General features: G+C 41.3%; 1 protein-coding gene and 1 long non-coding RNA gene across 9 annotated transcripts in view; one reads left to right on the top strand and one right to left on the bottom strand.

Moving 5' to 3' along the window:
- Window positions 1-12,681, bottom strand: part of SETD5 (SET domain containing 5) — a 118,192-nt gene extending 105,511 nt beyond the window's left edge. For 3 of the 7 annotated variants that reach the window (XM_082415569.1, XM_082415574.1, XM_082415570.1), the window contains exon 1: window positions 12,319-12,681. The gene's annotated coding sequence lies outside the window, so the exon portion shown is untranslated. The remainder of the gene's footprint in view (window positions 1-12,318) is intronic. The other 4 variants (XM_082415562.1, XM_082415568.1, XM_082415563.1 and 1 more) reach the window with 2 other exon arrangements.
- Window positions 11,505-20,030, top strand: LOC309639001. 2 transcript variants are annotated; one of them, XR_014251406.1, is made up of 3 exons: window positions 11,510-11,759; window positions 14,639-16,152; window positions 19,285-20,030. It is a non-coding gene; the product is annotated as an uncharacterized lncRNA (long non-coding RNA). The 2 variants fall into 2 exon arrangements; XR_014251405.1 differs by lacking the exon at window positions 14,639-16,152 and having other exon boundaries at window positions 11,505-11,759.
- The last annotated feature ends 2,485 nt before the right edge of the window (window positions 20,031-22,515 follow it).

Raw genomic sequence — 22,515 nt, 5'->3', positions numbered from 1 at the left:
AACAAAAAGTAATCCCTGAAAAGTCTGAAAGTGAAATAAAACAAATTAACCCCACTGTCTATCAAGTTGGTGGCATAACCACATAAAGAAGAACTATCCCAAGTGATTTTAAACCACTGTAATTTGACTGCATATCCTTGGAGGGATATACCCTGAGGGCAAAGACAAACAAACAAAACAAACTCACTTTCCAGTAATCATACTGTTCTGCCATTCTAAAACTGTTGTGTGTGTATCGTGGGACAAAGCAAAGTGATTACATTGGTTATTAGTGGAAACTGGGATTTGGGGCATGGGGAAAAGATCAGGCTTATGAAAATATCATGAAGCACTAAATTCAAAATAGAAGTTATCAAATACCAACAACTGATATTTAAAAAAAAAAAAAGGAAAGAGAAAAAGAGGAAAGGAGAGAAACCATTTTTTAGTTCTGTTCACTGAAAAGGTCTAGAAACAAGGTCCAACCCAAGAGCACCAAACACTCCTAATACCCAGACCATGGTCTCTAACTACCATTTCCCACTAAAAGAAATCAGAGTTTTGCAGAAATGAGTAATTCCAGGTTTGGGGTGGGAAATACACAGAATGATCCTTGAACATCTTGTCATACCAGAAAGCAAGGAATCAATCGAAACAAGCCAAGAAACGACTGAGAATAAGTAAAAAGGACTTAGAAGCCAACAGCCAAATGTGGGACAATTTGAATGTCAAAACTAATAACTCCAAGGGACTGAAACATATCAAACAGGTTTAAAACCTTAAGTACACAATAATAATAACACTTTATTGCTCACCTTTAGACGTTGCTAAGTTACCAACCCATTATTTTGAAAATTAGTAAGAGGGGAAAAAAACCCACCAAGTACTGATCTTGCTTTTTGTATTCAAACTGTATCTTAGGGTACCATATAATTAATGAGGGGGAGTATTATAGAAAATAAATGAAGTAGTGATAGAATATCACCATCCCACAACCATAAAGGAAATAAGGATCTAAGCCTGTTCTTCTCAAAGTGTGGTCTGAGAACTGAAGGTCTTGAGATTCTTTCGGGGAATAAGTGAAGGCTTTCCCTTTTTAACTACACATCTGTGTTAGGCCAGATTTTCTTCAGTCTTTAACCAAAACAACTTATCACAACAAATTAAACGTAGAAGTAACTATGAGAAAGCAGTTACCTTCTATCACTAAAGAGACTTACAAAAATATTAAACAATGCCATTAAAAAAACTGGAAAATTATTTTTCGTAACAGTCATGTTACTTATGTCAGCAGGATTTGTTATTGCTATTCTAAAATTAGTTAATAAATATTTTAAAAATATTCTCAGTTTTAATTTCTAATATGGTAAATCTCAATAGAAACTACAAAAACAGAAACACTCTGGGGCCTTCAACAGCTGCCTAACATCACAAAGACAAGCAGACATTATGTAAGTCTTAAGGGAAGTATCCAGTACTTTTATAAAATATACTTGAAATGGATCTAATCACTAATTTACATAAAATATGGGGGGGGGGCATCTAATAGGAGAATATGTTAAATGACACCATAGAGACACACTTTCCAAAATCCAAGAGTAAGAACTCAACACAATGATAAATTTCATTAGTGTATTACATGAGAAAAAGAGAAGAGAGAACCTATAAATTAGAAGGCACAAACTAATCAACCAAGTGCAATGTATGGACCTTATCTTGACCAAATGGAATGGTTTCAGTAAAATCCAAAGGGAGTCCATTTTTCTACATTCCCTCTATTTTGTTGTATTTGGAAATTTTTCATAACAAAAAATTAAATCTGTATCTATCCCCTCCCTCACCACGAACTAAAAGGAAAAGAAAAAGGCATTCTAAACTGTCCACGTGGAAATGGGGGTTCAGAGAGGCCAACAGAAAAACCCTAGCCGAGAGGACAATCAGAAGAGCTCTATAAAAGAAAACTGCGTTGCTATGGAGTGATGAAAAGTTTCACGACCCTCTATAATTAGGGTGAGCATGTAATTTACGGCCCAAATTGGGACATTTTTGAAAGTGAAAGAGGTGCTATTACTGACTACCTGGTAGACATAAACCAGGACTCTGCCAGGGAAACCAAGACGTATGGTCACTCTATCCATAAAAGATTAAATTTAAAAATCATTTTCACAGAAGATATTCAACTCAATCCTTTGGGTAACTATTTTCCATAGAAACATATTCCTAATGTAATAGAGTTCAGAAAAGCTAAGGTATTCTACACGCACAAAAATTACTTTTCATCTTTCTTGCCTGGCACAGTTATATCATAAAGTGGGATATGCCTACTTCTCTTCTTGTTGCTCAGTGTATGCTGCAAACCTCCAGCCATTCCTTTTCATACCAACTGTGCATGATAAACTATGAGAGGAAAGTTACACTTACCCAGAGCCTTGCTTTTCTAAAAATACACGTCTTCTCATGGGCCTCCACACATGACTTAGTCAGACTCCTACTCAATTTATGAACAGATACCTTATTCCTAGCAATACTTCAAATCTTAACAGCCTAGGGGTAAAGGAAGTGTAAGCAAAAAGGTCGGCCAGCCCAGGCTCCAAAGGGCCTTGGGGTTGGCATTATTATTGCCTACTTGTTCTATAGTGGTATGGCTACAGTAACTGCAGAGCTCCATACATGTTAATATAATTTCCAAATTTTTAAATTTTTAGCAAATATCTGGTTTTAGTATTGCTTACATAACATGTCACCAAGAGATGAGTACCTGTTAAACTGTGAATATTTTATGCCATTTCATAGGTTTTAAAGTACTGGGTAAACCTTTTCAATAAAAGTAGCCTAAATATGAAAGTATGCAACAATTTGGTACAATTTAGCCTCATCCGAAAATGTGGATTGATACCCTGTCAACCTACCTTTATTCTTTTCTATTACTAAGCTATGACATTAAAGTTCTAATTGCCATAAGTAAAACTAAATTTGTCTAGTAAGAACGCAAATAATTAAAAACGGACTTCAAAAATTTGGACTTGCGTCTACAATTTCCTCAAACCTGTTCTTCGTTATTTTTGTTTTCTTAAAGTCATTTCACCATATATTTTCCAGGCTGTGGGCATAAAGACACTTAACTTGCATGGCTATAGCAGTCTGCACCACAGAAATCAAGAAAATAAAAATTTATGTATTCATACAACAATCTAATGCTACGTTTGGCATGCAATCAATCACAGTCCCTCAAAGTCTCCTTGTTTTACTTTAAGAGATTAAACTCTTTTGTCTTTAGAACTAAAATACAGTTCTTTTAAAAAAGTGCCCTTTACACTCTATCCCAAATGTTATCATATTAAACATTTATTTTTAAAATAACTATCTGACTGTGGCTCTTCCGTTCCTGTCTGGTTTCGCTTATAAAATAAGTCAATTCTCAACAGCCTACGTTAATAAAGGAAAATGTAACATAAAGGCAGAGTAATTGCCAACAGGTCCTTCCAGGTCATTCCTCATAAATAAAACCTTCCTTGGATGCCAAGAATGCCCAAACAGTTGATTATTAACTGCAGATCATCCTCCTTCATAGAGCTGTGAGAGAGTACAAACTGTATGTGTTGTGGCATGCACAGAGGTTGGTGGAAGGAAACAGAATTTTTCAACACAGGCCAAAGATCATAACAGGACAGGAATAAAAAACCATGGAGACAGGGGGACAAAAAAAGAAAAGAAACAACCTTAAACAAAATGACAAACAATGGGTGCAAACGTAAAACAATGAGATCCATCTGGATATACATTAAAATTAACAAGTCAACATTATTAAATATGCTAACACTATACTGGAACATCCTAACCAGATCATAACTTCTAAGAATTATGAAATAATCCTCTTACTATATCCAGCAGTGCACATGCCTTATTAGATTACTGGATTTTATTTGAGTCTTCACATTTCATGAGTGCAGAGGAGAAAATTTCAGCATCAGAAAATAAGAAAAATGATAAAAATAAAATTTCTTGTTTGGGGAGGTGGTGTGGGAAAAACAAGGCTTGAAGAACATAAATTATGCAGCTTGAAGAAAGAAGTCTGAAGAATGAAAAATCTATGTTCAAACAATTTCACCTCCACTAAGGTAAAGGGGTAAATATTCATCAAGGTTTAATTTTAAACCTTACTTTTGTCATAAATCTGAGTTACACTAATTAGTAATCCCCAATTCAAATTGCAAATATTATCTACAGAAGAGATTCTCTCTTTTTTCAAGCTAATAATGCGGTGGCATCTGGTGGTAATAATGATTGTGTGACCAACCAATGAAAAATAAGTATGCTTAAAAACAATTTTTCTCCTGTAAGGCTAAGAACTGAAATGGCTTATCAAGAAAGAGAATGCAAGATACTGAAGTTATAAAACCTCTTTTACTACTGACTTTTAAGAATAGGACAAATTAGCTTTGTATTTAAGTATATATAAACAATCGAATCATAATGAAAATCCTAATAGCCCATCCAATTTTCCCCCTTTGTCCTATTTTCCTTCTTGCTGGGGAGAGGCACTGCGGGATGATAATAGCAGGAAATAACGTGGAGCAGCTGCACAGGCAAGATGAGGTAGGTAGTGCTGCGTTTCACCTTCATTCTAGCCTACTGCTGACTACGTCTTACTGAAAATGAGATTAGCTGTTTGGGGAGCCAAAGCAGTTATCAAAACCTTTGGGATCAAAATGTGCGCCCTCCCCACTCTTGCCAGGAACTTTTTAGGGTAATAGGAGTACTAGGAACCACGATGAAGAGATTTCTAATTATTTGGGAAGTGGTGTGTGTGCGCCCGAGTGTGTGTACATGCACAAGCATATGCGCAAAGGATGTTTACCTTAGTGCTAGCAATGTGGGTCTTAGGACACGTAAAGAAAACTGTCTGGAATGGAGGCCAGGGTTTGAACTAGATGGCTTCTATTTTACTCCCACAAATCTATAGAAATAATCCGTGTGAATGAATTTTAAAGAGAAGAAATGACTACCCTTAATTTCCATAGTAATACAAAATACAGCCCACTAAACTTCATGTTAATGAAAAAAACTTCTAACTAATGGCAGTGATAATTAGTCACTCAAATTTCCCTTTTCAGGCCAAAATATATCTTTACTGCCAAGACCACTGCACATAAAAATATAATGTTAGGGCTTCCCTGGTGGCGCAGTGGTTGGGAATCCGCCTGCCAATGCAGGGGACACGGGTTCGAGCCCTGGTCTGGGAAGATCCCACATGCCACTGAGCAACTAGGCCCGTGAGCCACAACTACTGAGCCTGCGCGTCTGGAGCCTGTGCTCCGCAACAAGAGAGGCCGCAATAATGAGAGGCCCGCGCACCGTGATGAAGAGTGGCCCCCGCTTGCCGCAACTGGAGAAAGCCCTCGCACAGAAACGAAGACCCAACACAGCCATAAATAAATAAATAAATAAATAAATAAATTGTATAACTTAAAAAAAAAAAATATAATGTTAAGTACGTAACACATATTTCTTTTACTGAGGAAAAAGACACAAAACTTGGTCAAGTTTGTTTACTATTACAATGTGCATTAAAGGCAGTTTTTTAGCTATTCTATTAAGTTAAAACATCTCTTCTTTGCTAACAGCCACAAGCTCTGAACCCATAAGTAAAAATTAGCACTCCAGTTTCCTTTATCATCTCCTCCAGTATGGATAGAAGGGAAAACTTTAAAGCTAGTTTATTAACATTGCAATACAGGTGGTATCTCAATTCAAGCAACAGATGTACTCTTGGAAAACTGAGTTCAAACCAATTATGTCTAAAAATCAAATTCTCCTAAAATATATTAAGCATTTAAAGGAACCACAGCATACACCTTTTATAAAGCAGGAATCCTTTTGCAATCAAAATAACTGCCATCTAATTTGTGAACTCAATTCTTTAATATTTTGGGTTTTTAAAAAGAAGTGGCACACATGTATTGTTCAACATTTATTTTAAAACTAACTACAGGGCTTCCCTGGTGGCTCAGTGGTTAAGCATCCACCTGCCAATGCAAGGGACATGGGTTCGAGCCCTGGTTTGGGAAGATCACAAGCCGCAGAGCAACTAAGCCTGTGCACCACAACTAATGAGCCCGTGTGCCACAACTACTGAAACCCGTGCACCTAGAGCCTGTGCTCCACAACAAGAGAAGCCCACGCACTGCAACGAAGAGTTGCCCCCGCTTGCCACAACTAGAGAAAGCCTGCGCGCAGCAACGAAGACCCAATGCAGCCAAAAATAAATAAATAAAATTATTTAAATAAATAAATAAAAGTAACTACAAATACAGTTCAGGACATTGATCCTTTTAACATTTTAATGAAAACCTCCACAAACTTTGAAATATTTCATTATTATTTTGCTTAAAGGGATAGATAATGACACATCGCTTCCAACTCTGTGATTCGTATTAATTCTAATAAACTAGATGCAACCATCCCACTTGCAAGTGGGAGTTGAGCACGTATGTATCAAACAAGGTTGTGCCTAACTTAAAAGGGGGGCTGGGTAAACTCCAGAGAATATCAGGTTCTCCAGGAAGTAGGGATGAGACTGAAACAGTAAGTGACCTTTCTTTAGTTAGCATCTTACATGATGGCAACCCAACACTTGAATGCTGAAGGATGCTCTCCATAATACCGATATATAATTGGAGCTAACAATATGCAACTATTTCACAAAGGGAAACAAACTATTCTACTTACTCTGGTCTAATCCCAACCCAAGTAAGGACAATGTATGTATTGAAATATAAAAGTTTTATTCAGATAGAATATTCTTTTCCATTTTTTTAATGAGAATTCAGCTTTCAGATGCTCCAGAATTGGTCTACTGAGGGGGAGGGGTGATTTGTATTTAGGAGGGTGGCGAACATGGGATTTATTCTTTTAATCTATACAAAGCTTTAATTTTTTATTTTCCTTGGAGGAGGGGAGGCGTTCCTACCAGATATTCAGGGACATACTAAATTTGGGGTTAACATTATATGGTTGGCACAAATTCAATGCTCGAGTAGGAACTACAAATGATTTCTTTAATTGTATGCCAAACTGAATAATCTCCCAGGGAAAAGAACCTCCTCCTCCTGCCTTTCCTACCTCCTGCCCCTCCCCCATCAACACTGCCTCCCTGCTGTGCAAAGAGCCCTTTGTCCTGCCCTGCACTTATCTAGCTGTTTGGCCATATTGACAGGCCAACTAGAGGCATAATAAGCGAGTCAGTCTGATATAAGCAGCTGGCAATTTCAAACAAATATCTTCCTTTTCTACTCAGACCAAATCCTGCTGCAGAGGTCTCAGGCCCCTCCCATGCTTCCACCTATTTTTCAAACAGCGCAGCAAGGAATTCTGCATTTTCTCTCAATTAGGTAGCACATCAAAAACTTGATTCCCCAGACAGAAACAAATTCTGTATAAATCCTACATCCACTGTTTTTTCTGTGATTCATAACATAGGCCAAGGAGTACCCTCAGCTCTAGGTGTATAACATGACTAACATGGCTAAGGAAATGATTCTTACTCCTTCAATTTGCCATCAAAACTCTGATAATTCTCATACTTCAAGGAAAGACAAAAGAGCACAGAAGAGAAATCAGTCAGATCAAATCAACAGTTGTATACATCAAGCAAAACTGGCCAATAATCCTAGTGTTTTAAAAATACTAAGACATTATTCCAATAAGCAGAAAATTCCTTATCCCTGTCTTTATATCAAAGATACTTAATGTGACCCTTACATCTCTCCCTGAGGTATTCAGCAAACAAAATCCATATGATGGAAAAACTGAGTGAGGCAGGATGGGATTACAAATTCCTTGCTCAGTGAGGGCTCATATAAAGTAGACAGAGATTCTGCTTCATTGTTCCTTTATTATCTCTCATAGTTCCCTTCATAAAGTGTTAAGAGTTTAATATATTCTGTCAAAATAAGAGGATTCTCTAAAGTAATGCTTTTCAACACCCGTCCCCCACCTAGTTACAGGGTATCTTTTACTCAATTTAGAATGAATATACAACAGAATACTTTTCATAAGACTGCAACTAATTAAACAAAATATGTATCGAGATATTAAAGAAATGATATTCTATCAACCTTTGGTGAACTTCCCTGAATCTTTACAAGAGATATCAATCATTGCATCAAGGGAAAGGTTAAAAATGCCATTTCACTACATATTTTGGAATTTTTGGCAGCAAGGAATGGTATCAATCCCTGTTTATCATAGGTACATTATACCTATTTTCTAAGGAGTGCCTCTGAAAGGTTTTTTTTTTTTTTTTACAAATAACTACCAGTTGTATTACTAAATATATATTATCTTACAATTTTGAGGAGTCAGTTTTGTTTGTTTTAAACAAAACATCCCTATCAATAAGTTTTAGTTTTCAACAGCCAAAACAATTTTTATAAAAAAAATTCACTGCTAGGCCTTTTAGTTTCAAATTAAACTGACACATGACCAGAGATGAACCACAAGTTATAAAAAAAATTTTATTCATGATCCAATTTCTCACTGATAAGATGTATCCAACAATCATTAACTGTCCTTAACTGTGGCCTAACGTTTCATAAGTTATTTGAATATGAAGAGGATAAAGTAAAAGTGGTTGTCTGCACATCTGCATTTTCTACTATATTATTTTCCTGTCCAAAGGAAAAAAAAATGAAGTAGCCACTCTCCTCCAGAAAGGCCAAAATAAGCCCAGAAAGTATGTAAGTTCCTGGACACAAAACACTATCAAAAGATATTAAAAATTTCAAGTATACTGGTTAAATAAATCTTATGAAAAGGCCCTCTATGCTCTTAAGGAAATGATCTTACATTAAGATCACAAGGGGGTTCCAAACAGGAAATACAAGTTAAAAGCAATTACTTTATAAGGTAACTTTCATGTTACATAATAACTTAAAGACATTTATATCTAAACTACATTAAACAGCCAGTATGAGTGAAACCATATTTGCCTGATAGACATCTTTTATATGTGATAGTAATAAGAATTAGAACCACCTAAAATATTATCCATTAAAGGTTCTGTTTCATTAGTCTGCTTACATCACTGAGAGACAATGCAAGCAACCTTTGTGAATGACAAAACTCATTTCCATTCTTTTTGGTTCCCGCCACAAATGCCACTCACACCACACATTATAGATGACTAGGTACATCTACACAAAACTGAACATATCAAAATTCTTAGGGAAAAAAATATATGGGCTGCAAGAGTCGTAGGGGGAAAGAAGACAACACATGGGCATCTGTTAAGTATTGGATGTAACTGATGGTATATTGGGGGGGTGGTTCTTCTTCAAGTACTTCCATACTCAGCAAACTTTTTGCTTAATCAGAGATCTCCCTGAAGTGTGGGAGCTGTGGGGGAAGAGAGACCACATAAGGGGCTCAGAGGCTGTCTTCTCAAGTATCCTGTACACTAGATATTCGATTTCTGAATATTCCTTCTAGTCTGTCCCATATTTCAGATGGATCACGGCCAAACATATACATCCTTGTGATCTTAGATGACTATATTCAACAATATTATAATGAATCAATATCATAGGTCAAATTCTAAAGAAAAAATCTAATCTGGAGAAGTCTATCACAAATACAGAAAAAAAGAAAATACCTCTGATAGTTATATATAGAAATAATTCCAAAAAGGACAGTTCTTTTTAGAGTTTAAGATTCCGAATTTAGTATAATGTTTAGCAAAACACCTGTCCAATAAGATAAATATGGTCTAACCGGAAGTAAGGAGACATACAAATAAAGTACTAAAATTGATTTAATGATTAAAGAGATGGAGGAAAACCTGTCAGTTGCAGAAAAATGAACTGATATTTTCCCCCTTCTTGTTCTCAGGGAGATCCTTAAATTCTTATTACTTTGGTTGTAAATGTATTGAAAAATTAAAACTCAAATGGAACTTCCAGTCCTATCCAAGAAAAATTCCCAGGTAAAAACCAAAATATGCCAATAAACCAAAAACTGAACAAAAAAGAAAAGTCTTTAACTATGATTCAGTTTCCAGATGGTGATATCCATAAATGGGTAGAAGGTTATGAACTGCTAGTTCTCATGTCCCCACCAATAAAATGCAAACCAGCTCAGCAGTGAAAATTCCCAGGAAAGCAAGGTTTCTTCTTAGTCCTGAAGCAGCCATCGCCTAAGTGCAGCTCCCTGCAGCCAACAGCATTAATGGACGCTGCACTGCTGTCCTTCCCTGGAGACAGCAGCCAGCACTACTCAAGCTTCTCACGTAGCAACCAGAGCTCCAGAGCCAGCAGCTGCTGCTGCCTTGTATACTCACCCCGGTGATCCAACCCAAAGGAACAACCTTCTCCTTACCCCACCCCCACTCCTTACACACTCTTTTTTTTGGGGGGTGGGGTGGGGTGGGGGGAGGACCAGTGTTCCATGCCAGGAGGGCTGGAATTATGCCTTTAGAAAGAAACAATCCTAAGGTCACCCTTTTAGTTTGAACTAAGGCCTTTTATTAGGAAAATCAACATTTACCAAATTCCAAATATATATTTAATAAGCCAGCAATTTAGGAATGAAGATTAAGCTTTAGACTTTAAAAGGCCAATTTGCCAAACACTCTCTTTACAGTCAAATTTAAATCTGCAGCTAAAGACAGAGGCTTGTGTTATGTCCTACCAAAGGACATAATTCATTTTTCTATATATAATGACATACTGAGTAAACCTTAAAGATTCTAATCCCATAATGGGCCAGAATTTTTGGCTACAAAAGAAAACTAATGATCCTCCTGAGAAAACTGATAGAAACCAATAAAAAAATTACCTCTGTCCTCCAAGAGGCCCAGAAACCTCTGATAATGTGAATATTCTCTGCTTTAATACTACCTCAGATTCCATACACCTAAAATTACCATTTATAATTTTTCTCTCAAAGTGATGTAAAAACATTAACGATATAAAACTAATCACCAAAAAAAAAAACCAAAAACTAATCACCAAGAAATTTTCCCAAATAGGGGGTACACATTCTCCTAAAAAGCTCAAACACTCAACTCAGCTGAATCCTCCCTAATCAAAGTATAGCTATGTAACATCTGCCCAACAAAAAAAATGTTAATATGACCTTGGTCACATATCTGTTACTTAAATACAACTCGTTTAATCAAGTGCTAAGGGAAATTAGCAGAGGACCTAGGGATTTTTCCAGTACTACGAGAACGGGGAAAACTGGAAAAATGAACTAAGTACAGACAAAGCCCAATGGAACCCAGAGGTCTGGGCAAGAAATGAGTTAGTGGTGAACACAGTGCACGAGTAACATGAGAAAGCAGAAAATGCAGGTCATACACGCACCCCTGACCCAGACCAGCAGAGCTGGCTCCAGCACCAGTATACACGGGAAAGACCAGTTATTCCTAAGAAGTGAGACAAGCAAAGGAGCTCTGTAGAATAAATTAGCAGAGAAGGGGCTTTCCCGACAGTTAAACTTTCCCTCTCACGCGATTCACCTACTTAAAACCAGGGCTCTTCCTCACCACCATTCACTTCGCATCCCCGGCTTCCGCACAGACGGAAAGGGAATTCATAAAGGCTACATTTTTCTGCCTTTAAAGACGTTCGCAAATGATCGCTCTCCACGCCCAAGGCAGGCAAAACGACACAATCTGGCTCAACTCCAAGCCAAAACCCTACAAATTCAGTAGGGCCATCTCAGAGATACTGGGGCGAACGCCACCGAGAGCCCAAGAATGCGAGCTGGGGGTGGCGAAGGTAACGTCTTTAGTGTGGGAAACGAAGCAATCATCTGCGATGGGGACCCAGGACGAGAGGGAAGGCGTCCAGGAACATTCTGGGGGGGGGGATGGAGATCGAGGCCCCCAGAGGGATCAGAGTTGTCACAAGGCCGCGCGAACGGGGGTGGGGGTGGGGGTGAGGTTTGGGGAGGGGGAGAAAGTGTGCCTGTGTATTTTGAGGGGAGGGCAGCGAGAGGCCTATCCTCAAGTAAAAGGTAAACGTGGAGTAGGCAGTTCCCAGGAAAAGGGGTGAAGAGGCGTGGGGGGAGGGGAGGCGTCCTGACCCAGGAAAGACGTGAAAAGGGTTGCGGGGTCGACGAGATTACCGACGGGGCCTCTCTGCCTGGGCAAGAGGGGTGCAACGGTGTGTGGGGGGTGGCGAGCGGGAAGAGAAGGGGCAGCATCCTCCTGCTGAGAGCCTGGGGAGGGCCAGGCCCACGTCCCGAGAGCGAGCGCGGGGAGACGGAGGAGGTGACCCTTCCCTCCCCCGGGGCCCGGTCGTGAAGGAAGGTCTCGCTTTTCTGTCGGACCCTTACCTTGTCCCAGGCCTGGGCCCGGGCTGCGGCGCACGGCACTCCCGGGAGGCAGCAGGACTCGAGTTAGGCCCAACGCGGCGCCACGGCGTTTCCTGGCCGGGAATGGCCCGTGCCCGTGAGGTGGGGGTGGGGGGCAGAAAGGCGGAGCGAGCCAAAGGCGGGGAGGGGGAAGGGCCAGGGAAGGAAGGGGGGCCGGCACTACAGTGTTGGCGGACTGGCGGGACTGGGGCTGCGTGAGTCTCTGAGCGCAGGCGGGCGGCGGCCGCCCCTCCCCCGGCGGCGGCGGCGGCGGCGGCGGCGGCGGCGGCGGCGGCAGCGGCAGCAGCTCACTCAGCCCGCTGCCCGAGCGGAAACGCCACTGACCGCACGGGGATTCCCAGCGCCGGCGCCAGGGGCACCCGGGACACGCCCCCTCCCGCAGCGCCATTGGCCCCTCCGCCCACCGCCCGGCACTCATTGGCCAACTCGCCGCCAATCAGCGGAAGCCGCCGGGGCCGCCTAGAGAAGAGGCTGTGCTCTACAGCTCCCGCTCCTCAGAGAGCCTCGGCTAGGTAGGGGAGCGGAACTCTGGTGGGAGGGGGTGGCCTGGCGGTTTGGGGTGGGTGGGTGGCTGAGGTCGTCTGGCCGGTAGCTGGGGGTCGCCTTCCCCCGCGGGAAGTCGGGAGCATAGCGTTTGTTACGCTGCAAGGGAAAGAGGTGGTTAGAGGCAGCTGAGAGTGCGGCCCGCCCTGCGGCAACCGGAGGGGGAGGGAGAAGGGAGCGGAAAAGGCTCGAATCCCGACGGAGCCATTGCTCCCTCAGAGGGAGGGGCGCTTCCGGCTCTTCTGTCACTGATTGGTTGCCGCTCCTCCCGCCGTGTGAGAAAACACAAATGGCGTGTTTTGGTTGGAGCAAAGCGCCTGTCAGTTACAGCCTCGGGAGTGCGCAGCCGCCTAGAGACTCTCGCATTGCTCCCTGGGGGGTAGGTAGGTGGGGTGCGGAGAGAGCTGGACTGGCGGGCGCGGTCGGCCTCCCGCGGGGGGGAGGAGAGGGTCAGTGAAAGTGGCTCCGTGCGGACGTCCTGCCACCCTCCCCTTCCTTTGGGGGAGTCGGTTTACCCGCCGCCTGCTTGGCTTCGGCATCTGATTGGCTGCTGAAGCCCCGGCAACGGCCCCTTGTTATTGGCTCGGGTCCCAAATGAGCGAAACCACTGCGCGGGTCGGCGGGGAGGCGGTCGTTGGTACGGTCCTCCCCAAGGCCCAGCGCCGCAGTGTCTGGCCCCTCGCCCCTGCGCAACGTGGCAGGAAGCGCGCGCTGGAGGCGGGGGCGGGCTGCCGGGCCGAGGCTTCTGGGTGGCGGCGACTGCGGCTCCGCCCTGGGCGCCCGCCGCCTGAAGGACGAGACTAGCCAGACGTGCTCCCGGACCCGTGGGGGTGGAGGAAGGAGCGGGGGTCCTTCTGCTGGTTTGTGGGTGGGAGGCGCATGTTCTCCAAAAATCGGCGCGAGCTGCAATCCAGAAGGCGCTGCAGAGGAGGGGGCGGAGAGAAGGCCGCACCCTGCTCGGCAGGGGGAGGGGAGTGCCGCAATACCTTTATGGGAGTTCTCGGCTGCCTCCTGTCTCCTAAGGACCGCCCTGGGCCTAGAAAAATCCCTCCCTCCCCCGCGATCTCGTCATCGCCTCCATGTCGAGTCGCTCCTTCTCGATTATGGGCGGGATTCTTTTGCCCAGGCTTAACCTGATTCCTGGGCGTTGTCCTGCAGGGGACTGAGCAGGTGTAAGATTATGAGGACGAGCCCAGTTTCTCTACCCACAGACTTGAGTTTGTGTCGCAAAGTAATTATAATAGGGGTGGAGGGGGGAAATGGACTCCAGGCAACACCTGGGGCTGATTTTATGCAGCGAGACTGCGTGTTATTACTTCTTAAGATATTTTTGTCGCATTTTTCCTGGAGATTAAGGGAGATAGATTAAAGGCATGATCTCCTGAGTTTTAAACTTTACCCATTTGAGGCCCTTGCTACACCACCAAAATACAGCATCTTAGATTTAAATCTTAATCTTAAAATTTTAGTCCCCACCCTTGCATCCCCAGGGTCAGTCATTTTAACAACTCTCCCTCATGGTTTCAGCCCATTTTCTATTTGTTTTACTTGCTCATTTAGTCCCAGACATACCATTGGCTTTCTTCTCTCCTGTTTTTGGTAGCCCGGTAAGTCATGAAACCACACAGGCTACCCAACTTGAGCATAGGCCTCACGGTTGCCCAGCAATGCGTTTATTCCTCCCTTATGGATATTCTTGAATCTTCACCTTAATTTTCATTTTGTCCTTTTCCCTCAGCTGGGATTCTACTCCTGACCCTCTTCTCAGTCCAGATGATTTTGACTACTGCTTTCCTGAGAATTGGACGTGAGGTTTAGCAACATCTCTCTTTTAAGTCCTTTGAATACCTTTCAGTCCATCTCCAGTGCTGTTCTCATCAGTAACTGAGCTCAGTTGCCATAATGCTAGTAGTCTCTGAACTAGTGTCTCCATCTCCGGTATCTGCTGATACAACTTTTGTGTGTCCAGGACAGTTGTCCCAACATAAAGATAGAGCATGAAAATAGCTGATCCAACTCCTTTATTGGCTCCCTAACTACTGACAGGATGAATTCCATCGATGCAAATGTGATATGCGAGGTTCCTCAATGGACTGATCTCACCTTAACAGCTTTTTCCTTTGCCACAGTTTTCCTCATATACACAAAAACATTACTTCTCAAGTCACACTGAATTGATTGCTGTTTACGCAAATCACAGTGAGATTATCAGACCTCTTTGTAGGGTGGTTCCTCCTGGAATGCTACCCTTGATAATCCTTACCCTTCCAGTAAAGACTGCTAAAACTCAAATATCATCTTGCCTTCTGTGATCTGCCATCCTTTAAGCCAGACTCGCCTATAAAAAAGTTAGTGTTGCTTTTTCTTGGTCCCATAGCGGGTTGAATCATAGCACTTCTCAGGTTGTTGTTGTTGCTTGTTTAAATTCTCTTAACTATTCGGAGCTTCTTGAGGGCACAGGCTCTTGTTGAGTCTTGTACCTAAGCTCCTAATATATTCCTTGATGGCTAGCCAACCCTAAATAAAAGATGTCTTCATAAGGTTTGATAGATTGGTCTCTCAAACACTTCTTTGTGTGCTTGCTAGTGCTCTAGATGAGCACTGTCCACTAGAACCTTCTGCAGTGATGGAAATACCCCATAGTTGTGCTGTCCAATATGGTGCCCACTAACCACACATTACTATTGAGCCCTGGAAATGTGGCTCTTATGACTAAGGAAGTCAATTTTTAATTTTATGTAATTTAAGTTTAAATTGCCACTGTGGAGGTGTGGCTATAGCCACAAACTTGTGTTGTAGATTGCAGAATACTTAATATGGACATTGATAATTTTGTCTTCATACTGAGCAGTAAGGAAATAAAAGTTGAACCTTTCTGGCCCATTTAGGTGTGAGCCACCCCCCTCCCCGCCCACCAAATTGGTTGGTTGGTTGGTTTTAATACTTATTTGTATACTTTAGCTGACAGCTGAATCCAGCAAACCATTACTAAAGATAAACCTGCCTTGGACAATGGTGTGTTGAGAAAGCAACTGTTGATTCATTTGAGTTTCAAGAATGCATAAGGGATTTTAGGAAAGTGGGATTTCATTAAATCATAACGGTGACAGAAGTTTAATGAGGAATAGGACTATATCTGATGTTAGTGAAACTAGCCCTGAATTTCAGTTCTACAAAGTTTTTAATTTTGGAAAACCTTCATCAGAGGAGGCCCTAAGTATCGTATCTTAAGTTACAGGAAATCATCACAAAGTAAGTTTTCATTCTGATGAAGTATAAATTAATAGATATGTTTTAACACCAAAATGCTTTTTGGTTTATATGCTAATATAGATAGCATCTTGTAAATTTCAATTTTTTATATATATATATTTTTAATATTTTATTTATTTATTTATTTTTGGCTGTGTTGGGTCTTCGCCTCTGTGCGAGGGCTTTCTCCAGTTGTGGCAAGCGGGGGCCACTCTTCATCGCGGTGCGCGGGCCTCTCACCATCGCGGCCTCTCTTGTTGCGGAGCACAGGCTCCAGACGCGCAGGCTCAGTAGTTGTGGCTCACGGGCCTAGTTGCTCCGCGGCATGTGGGATCCTCCCAGACCAGGGCTCGAACCCGTGTCCCCTGTATTAGCAGGCAGATTCCCAACCACTGCGCCACCAGGGAAGCCCCCAATTTTTTTTTTTTTTTTTTTTTTTTAAAGATTTATTATTTTTTGATTGATTGATTGCTATGTTGGGTCTTCGTTTCTGTGCTAGGGCTTTCTCTAGTTGCGGCAAGCGGGGGCCACTCTTCATCGCGGTGCGCGGGCCTCTCACTATCGTGGCCTCTCTTGCTGTGGAGCACAGGCTCCAGACGCGCAGGCTCAGCAATTGTGGCTCACGGGCCCAGTTGCTCCGTGGCATGTGGGATCCTCCCAGACCAGGGCGCGAACCCGTGTCCCCTGCATTAGCAGGCAGATTCTCAACCACTGCGCCACCAGGGAAGCCCAGCCCCCAATTTTTTATATTTAAAAGATAAGTTTTTTAACTTACAATTTCTTAAGATTTCTCCTTAAAATATGAGAAGTGCACATAATTGGCTTGCTATTTAATGCAGATTCCCAGTCCCACACCCAGAGATTCTGAATTCAGTTAAGACTGGTGGGGGTCACTAGAATTCTGTGTCTTTTATATGTTTCTGATGTTGGTGGTCCAGAAATCACACTGCAAATACAGCCCCGAGGAGCTACAGTATGCCTATCTTACAAAAATGATTACAACTTCAGGGAAACTGTATGTCCCCTTTACTTGGTAATTTTTTCCTCCAGAAAAACTGAATAAATGGGGAAACATTTTGAAAGGCAAAAAAAAGAGTTATATTTAATAGTTTGGGAAACTTATAGGTCAGACTGCTTTGTTTTTAAAAGGAATGTTAAACTATTCCAAGTAATCTTTTTTTTTACTTTTTTACCAAGAAAGTTCCCTTTTTTGTCTGTTTTCCCACTAAATGCATTCCTCAATGATACGGATTTGTTCTTGATTCCCTGGTGCCTGAACACAGAGCTGGGTACTCAATGAATGTTGATTTTATTGATTTATATGTGAAATTTGTTTTCAAGTAATAGTTTAAATCCACAGAAGCAATGCTCCTTTTATGGAGAAACTTTAGGATCATACTTAACCCAAGTCACCTAATATTCTATTCATAAAGGAAACTGATGCCTCATGGTCTCTGAATACATTTGTCTGCCATTCAGCTCTTCCTTGGGTTTCCTGTGCAAACCCTTGCACTTATCCTCTTCCTGTGCTTGACTTCCTCAGGCTTTATTACAATTTTTAAACAAACCAGCTACTTACCTCCCTCTGAAGTAGAGCCATATTATTTCTTACACTCCTAGGACAGAAATTAAGTAGAGTGAAAACTTGTACTTGCATGAGAGAGTTGAAGGTTTTGTAAGGGATTTTATAATCTTTTTTTTTTTTTTTTTTTTTAAGATTTACAAAATTTGAACTACATAATGTTTCTCTCATTTTTTATGCACGGAAGAGGTTTGGTATAACTATGGTTTGCAACTGTTAATCCAGAATATGATACGGATCAACATCACAAGGGTAAGACTAGTTTGTTTTAAGCCCATCTTAATTGTAGAGCACATTGTTAGGTCACATATCTAGAAGTCTGGTACTTTACTTTGCAGGCTGAGAATTCTTTATTTAGTTACCAAGTAGCGTACTACTTTATATTGGAGGACGTATTTCTCCAGAAGACTTTTCTTCTTATCCATGACTCCCCATGGAGTCTTGATGGAGTGGGTGAGAAACTGGGTTATTAGAGAACTGTTAATAGAATGGTATAAAATATTTAGGTTTATTTTATCTAGGCCAGAGTTGAACTTGATGACTTATTCCTGGTATCATGGTGTATACCTTCCTGGTGACTAGAGAGATTATTTTCTGCCTCTCTGATTATATCTGAAAGTCATGGTTACACTTAATAATCCTACTTTCTAGCTTTTTTCCTGGACTTTTGCTTTGTACTGGTACTTAGTCACCCTTTGTGTTCTAGTTTTATGGGTTTTTAAAAAACATGTTTATGATTGGCTCTTCCTGCTGACAACGGTAACACATTTTCAGATCACATTTATAGAATTGGTTATTTTACCAGCTAACGAACCCCACCTCTAGCATATGGATTCTACTCAATTCAGTCAACATTCTTTATAGACTTTCTTCTTTTTACTGACCTTTGGTTAAAATCTCATCCCAGACTTTTTGGTATAATAAGTAGTGGCAACTTACTAGTGCATACTATGGGCAAAGCTAATGGAAACACAGGTTAGAAGAAAAGAACTAATAATATTGAGTGCCAGTTGTGTACCAGATAGTATGCCAGACTCTGCCAGTGTATTTAGTGTGGTTCTGCTACATAAAACCTCATCTTACAGAGTAGGAAACTGAAGCTGTGAGGTTGAACAACTTTCCTATAGACTATAGCAACTACTTAAGGGCTGGGGATTGAGACTGATCTGACTTGCTTAGTCAGTATTCCTTACCAATTTAGGGTACTGTGTTTCTCTGGTGGAAACAGTCTTTTAGGAAATTTAATCTGGCTACAGATATAGGATGGGTTGTAGGGTTGAAGGCAGAGAGACCGCTTAGGAGATTCTTTTACAGTAGTCCAAACGGGAAGTGATGCGGTCTGGTATACAGTGATGGCAGTCAAAATGGAAAGGAAGTTACAAGAGTCGGACTGACCAAATGGTCACTGAAAATGGTCTCAACACATCACTTCTCAAGGAAGCCTTCCTTGATGCCTTAACTCCACTATATTGGGTACCCCACCTGAATGCTGTCATAGCATTTCTCACAATTGTAATTAGTAATTGGGGTTTTTTTCCCTATTTTTTTAGGTTGCTCCTTGAGGGCATGACATTGCTTGTTTATGGCTATATCCCTACTGTGTAAGCATATAGAGGCCTTCAAGGTCAAAACTGTTCTCATAATATAGTAAGTCCCCTACATACTAACCTTCAAGTTGCGGACTTTCAAAGATGCGAACATGTGTTTGCACGTCCAGTCGTGTAAGTTAGTTCACGTGTCTGGCGTACATTGTCATGTGCCTGCATCCTCTACAAGTGGTTGTGCTTTTTTGTACTTTATAGAGTACAGTAGTATAGTATCTTTATTTCAAGCCCAGCATGTCCAAAAGCGCTGTAGCTGGTACTGCTCAGAAGCCCCAGGTGATAATGATGGAAACAAAAGTGAAAATTGAGAGGGTGGAGTGAGGCGAAAAGATGGTAGACGTTGCTCATTCTTATAACATGAACCGTTCAACCATCAGCATGATTCTAAAGAACAAGGACAAGATCATGGAACAGGTGAAGTCTGCTGTGCCGATGATGGCGACAGTAATGTCGAAGAAGCGGGAAAAGTGATGGAGATGGAGAAACTTCTCAGTGTGTGGATTCAGGATCAGCATCAGCATCGAGTCCCCCTCAGCTTAATGCTGATGCAAGAAAAGCTAAAAGCCTTTATGAAGACTTGAAGAAGAAATATGGCGAAGAACCAGACGGTGCATCTTTTAATGCCAGCCATGGCTGGTTTCATCAGTTCAAGGCTAGAGCCAGCCTTCACAACGTAAAAGTAAGTGGTGAGGCAGCGAGTGCCCATATGGTAGCTGCCCGGGATAAGGAGTCCAAAGAGGTTTTTAGCAACTTAGTGACCCTCAGAGAGAAGCTGGAGCTAGATCTGCAAGAGGACGACTTCATTGAACTCCTTGCTGTGCAACACGAGGAGCTTACTAACGAAGACCAATGGAATTGGAGGCCCAGAGAAAGGACGAAGAGAGACAAGAGGCGGAAGAAGTAACCGAAGAGATTCACGATACAGGAAATGGCAAGGGGATTTTCTTTATTCGAAGAGGCACTGTTAGTTTTTGAGGCGCAGGATCTGAATGTAGAACAGTACATGAAGGTTGCAGCAGCTGTTCAGGATGCAATCCAGTGCTACCGTGTCATCTACAATGAGAAAAAAAGAGCTACTGCCCAGACATCACTGGATTGTTTTTTCAAGAGGGTAGATAGAATTGAATCCAGCAAGGAACCAGAACCTGTGCCATCAATGTCAGGTGTGAGTGAAACTGCAGCTTTGACCTCCGTCTCCTACTGCTGACGATCCTTCAGTTCTACCATCTCCCACCTCCTCTCCCTCCTCCAGTCAGTAACTCTTGCCTGTTCACTCGATGCCAGCCCTTGTATGCCAGCTGTTGTACTGTACTACTGTACTTTTTAAGGTACTGTACTGTAAGATTAAAAATGTTTTATATTTTGTGTTTGTTTTTTATATAAACCTATTATAGTACAGTACTATATAGCCGATTGGGTACCTAGGCTAACTTTGTTGGACTTATGAACAAATTGCACTTACGAATGCCCTCTTGGAACTGAACTCGTTCATTATGTAGGGGGCTTTCCGTACTAAGACATAACTTACCTTTTCAACTCATTCTCACAAGTACGTAGAGGCTACACGATATGTGTTGGATGACATCATCACTGATGTTAATTGAATGGTGCTGTATATTCTTGAATTTTTCATAATTTCCTAAGGTGGTAGGTTTAGGGTATGAATATCTGTTGTCTTTAGAAATTAATTCACTCTTCAGGTTACACCTCCAAAATCCCAGCAAACCTCAGTATTATGCAGTTGTTATTATAAAATCTTGTAGTTTTCTTTCTTTTCACCTAAACATAAACATGAATACATTCTGTTATGAAATAAGGTGATGAATATTTCAGAGTTGTCTGATGCATAGGGAGAATCAACTCCAAAAAACTATGAGAAAAACCTACTGAAGTATCTTAAAGGATAGGTTATTGTATGAGATTACATGCTTTGTAATGTGCCATTCTTTGCCGAAAATATAGTTACTTCCGTGAAAGTGTTAATGTGATATCTTTTTACTGTATTTTACTTTTTTTCTGTTTTAATTTCTGATTATGGTAAAATATTGGTAAACAGAGCTACTTGGAGCCCTCAGTTTTTAAGAATGTGAAGGGGTCCTGAGCCAAGAAGTTTGAGAAAGCTGCTGTAGCACAGTGTATATTGTAAACAAACACTCATGCCTGTTGAGTAGCTGGATGTAGTTAAAAATGACTCCCAGCATTAAGTGTAGATTACTGGGAGGATGGGCATGCTAGGACAGGGAGCAGGTTTTAGTGGAGAAAGAGAGGCTCCTGCTGAGTTTAAGTAGGACATACAGGAGAAGGGGTAACAATAGTAGGCAGTTGGAAATTCACAATTTGGCCTTGAGAAAAACTAAAACACCATTCTTCTTTCCAGTGAAAACTGCTTTCATCATGGAATATATCACTGAACAGCTACTACCTCACAACTGATTGGCATACGTGTTAGCCTTGGGGCAAAAGTATGAGGGTGACAGAGCAGGCTTCTTGTAAACAATGATAAATTTTTTCATGTTGTGCACATTTTAAAATTTGGTACAGGAGAGACCTATATATGGTGTTTCTCTTGAACTTAAAAAAAAAAAAAGTAACTAAGGTACAATAATTTGATTTTTTGTCCTAGAATTTTCAAACTTTCATCATATTCCCACATAACACCTCAACTGAACGTGGAAAAGCCTATGCTTAGAATAAGGATGTTTTACTTTTCCTATGCCTAGCTCAGTAATTAATATTAAGCACTTGTGGGCATTAGTGTACTTCAGGCACTTTACAGACCTTTTAAAATACTTCCTTTTTTCAGTCTTCAGCTTACCTTTTGGTCCTTGCAGTGGAGACTTGAGCCATGTCTGACATTGACATGTCAGAATCTAAAATTTTCTGGAAGTCTTATTACCATTTTAAAAGAAATGTTTAAACAAATGTTTCCCTCTCTAGCCACTAGTACACTGTCTCTGGGAGGTAACCATCTTCCTTTAATTTCATTAAATTTATAAAATCTGTCTCAATGTCTGTTGTTTTTTTTTCCCGTCTAAAATGCATTGAATGTCTGCTCCATAACTCAAGTCATTCTGTTTTCAGATTACTAAGATTACGTCCCCCATCTTTTTACATCCCCATGGTGCAGGAGGTCCGTTTCAAAAGTTAAAAACCAAGATCACAGAACTAGTAGGTGGC

The sequence above is a fragment of the Balaenoptera physalus genome, assembly GCF_965194825.1.
Source record: "Balaenoptera physalus genome assembly, chromosome: 11".
In the NCBI taxonomy this organism is placed as follows: domain Eukaryota; kingdom Metazoa; phylum Chordata; class Mammalia; order Artiodactyla; family Balaenopteridae; genus Balaenoptera; species Balaenoptera physalus.
Note: the sequence above shows the minus strand (reverse complement) of the source record. Positions and strands in the feature narration are given on the sequence as shown.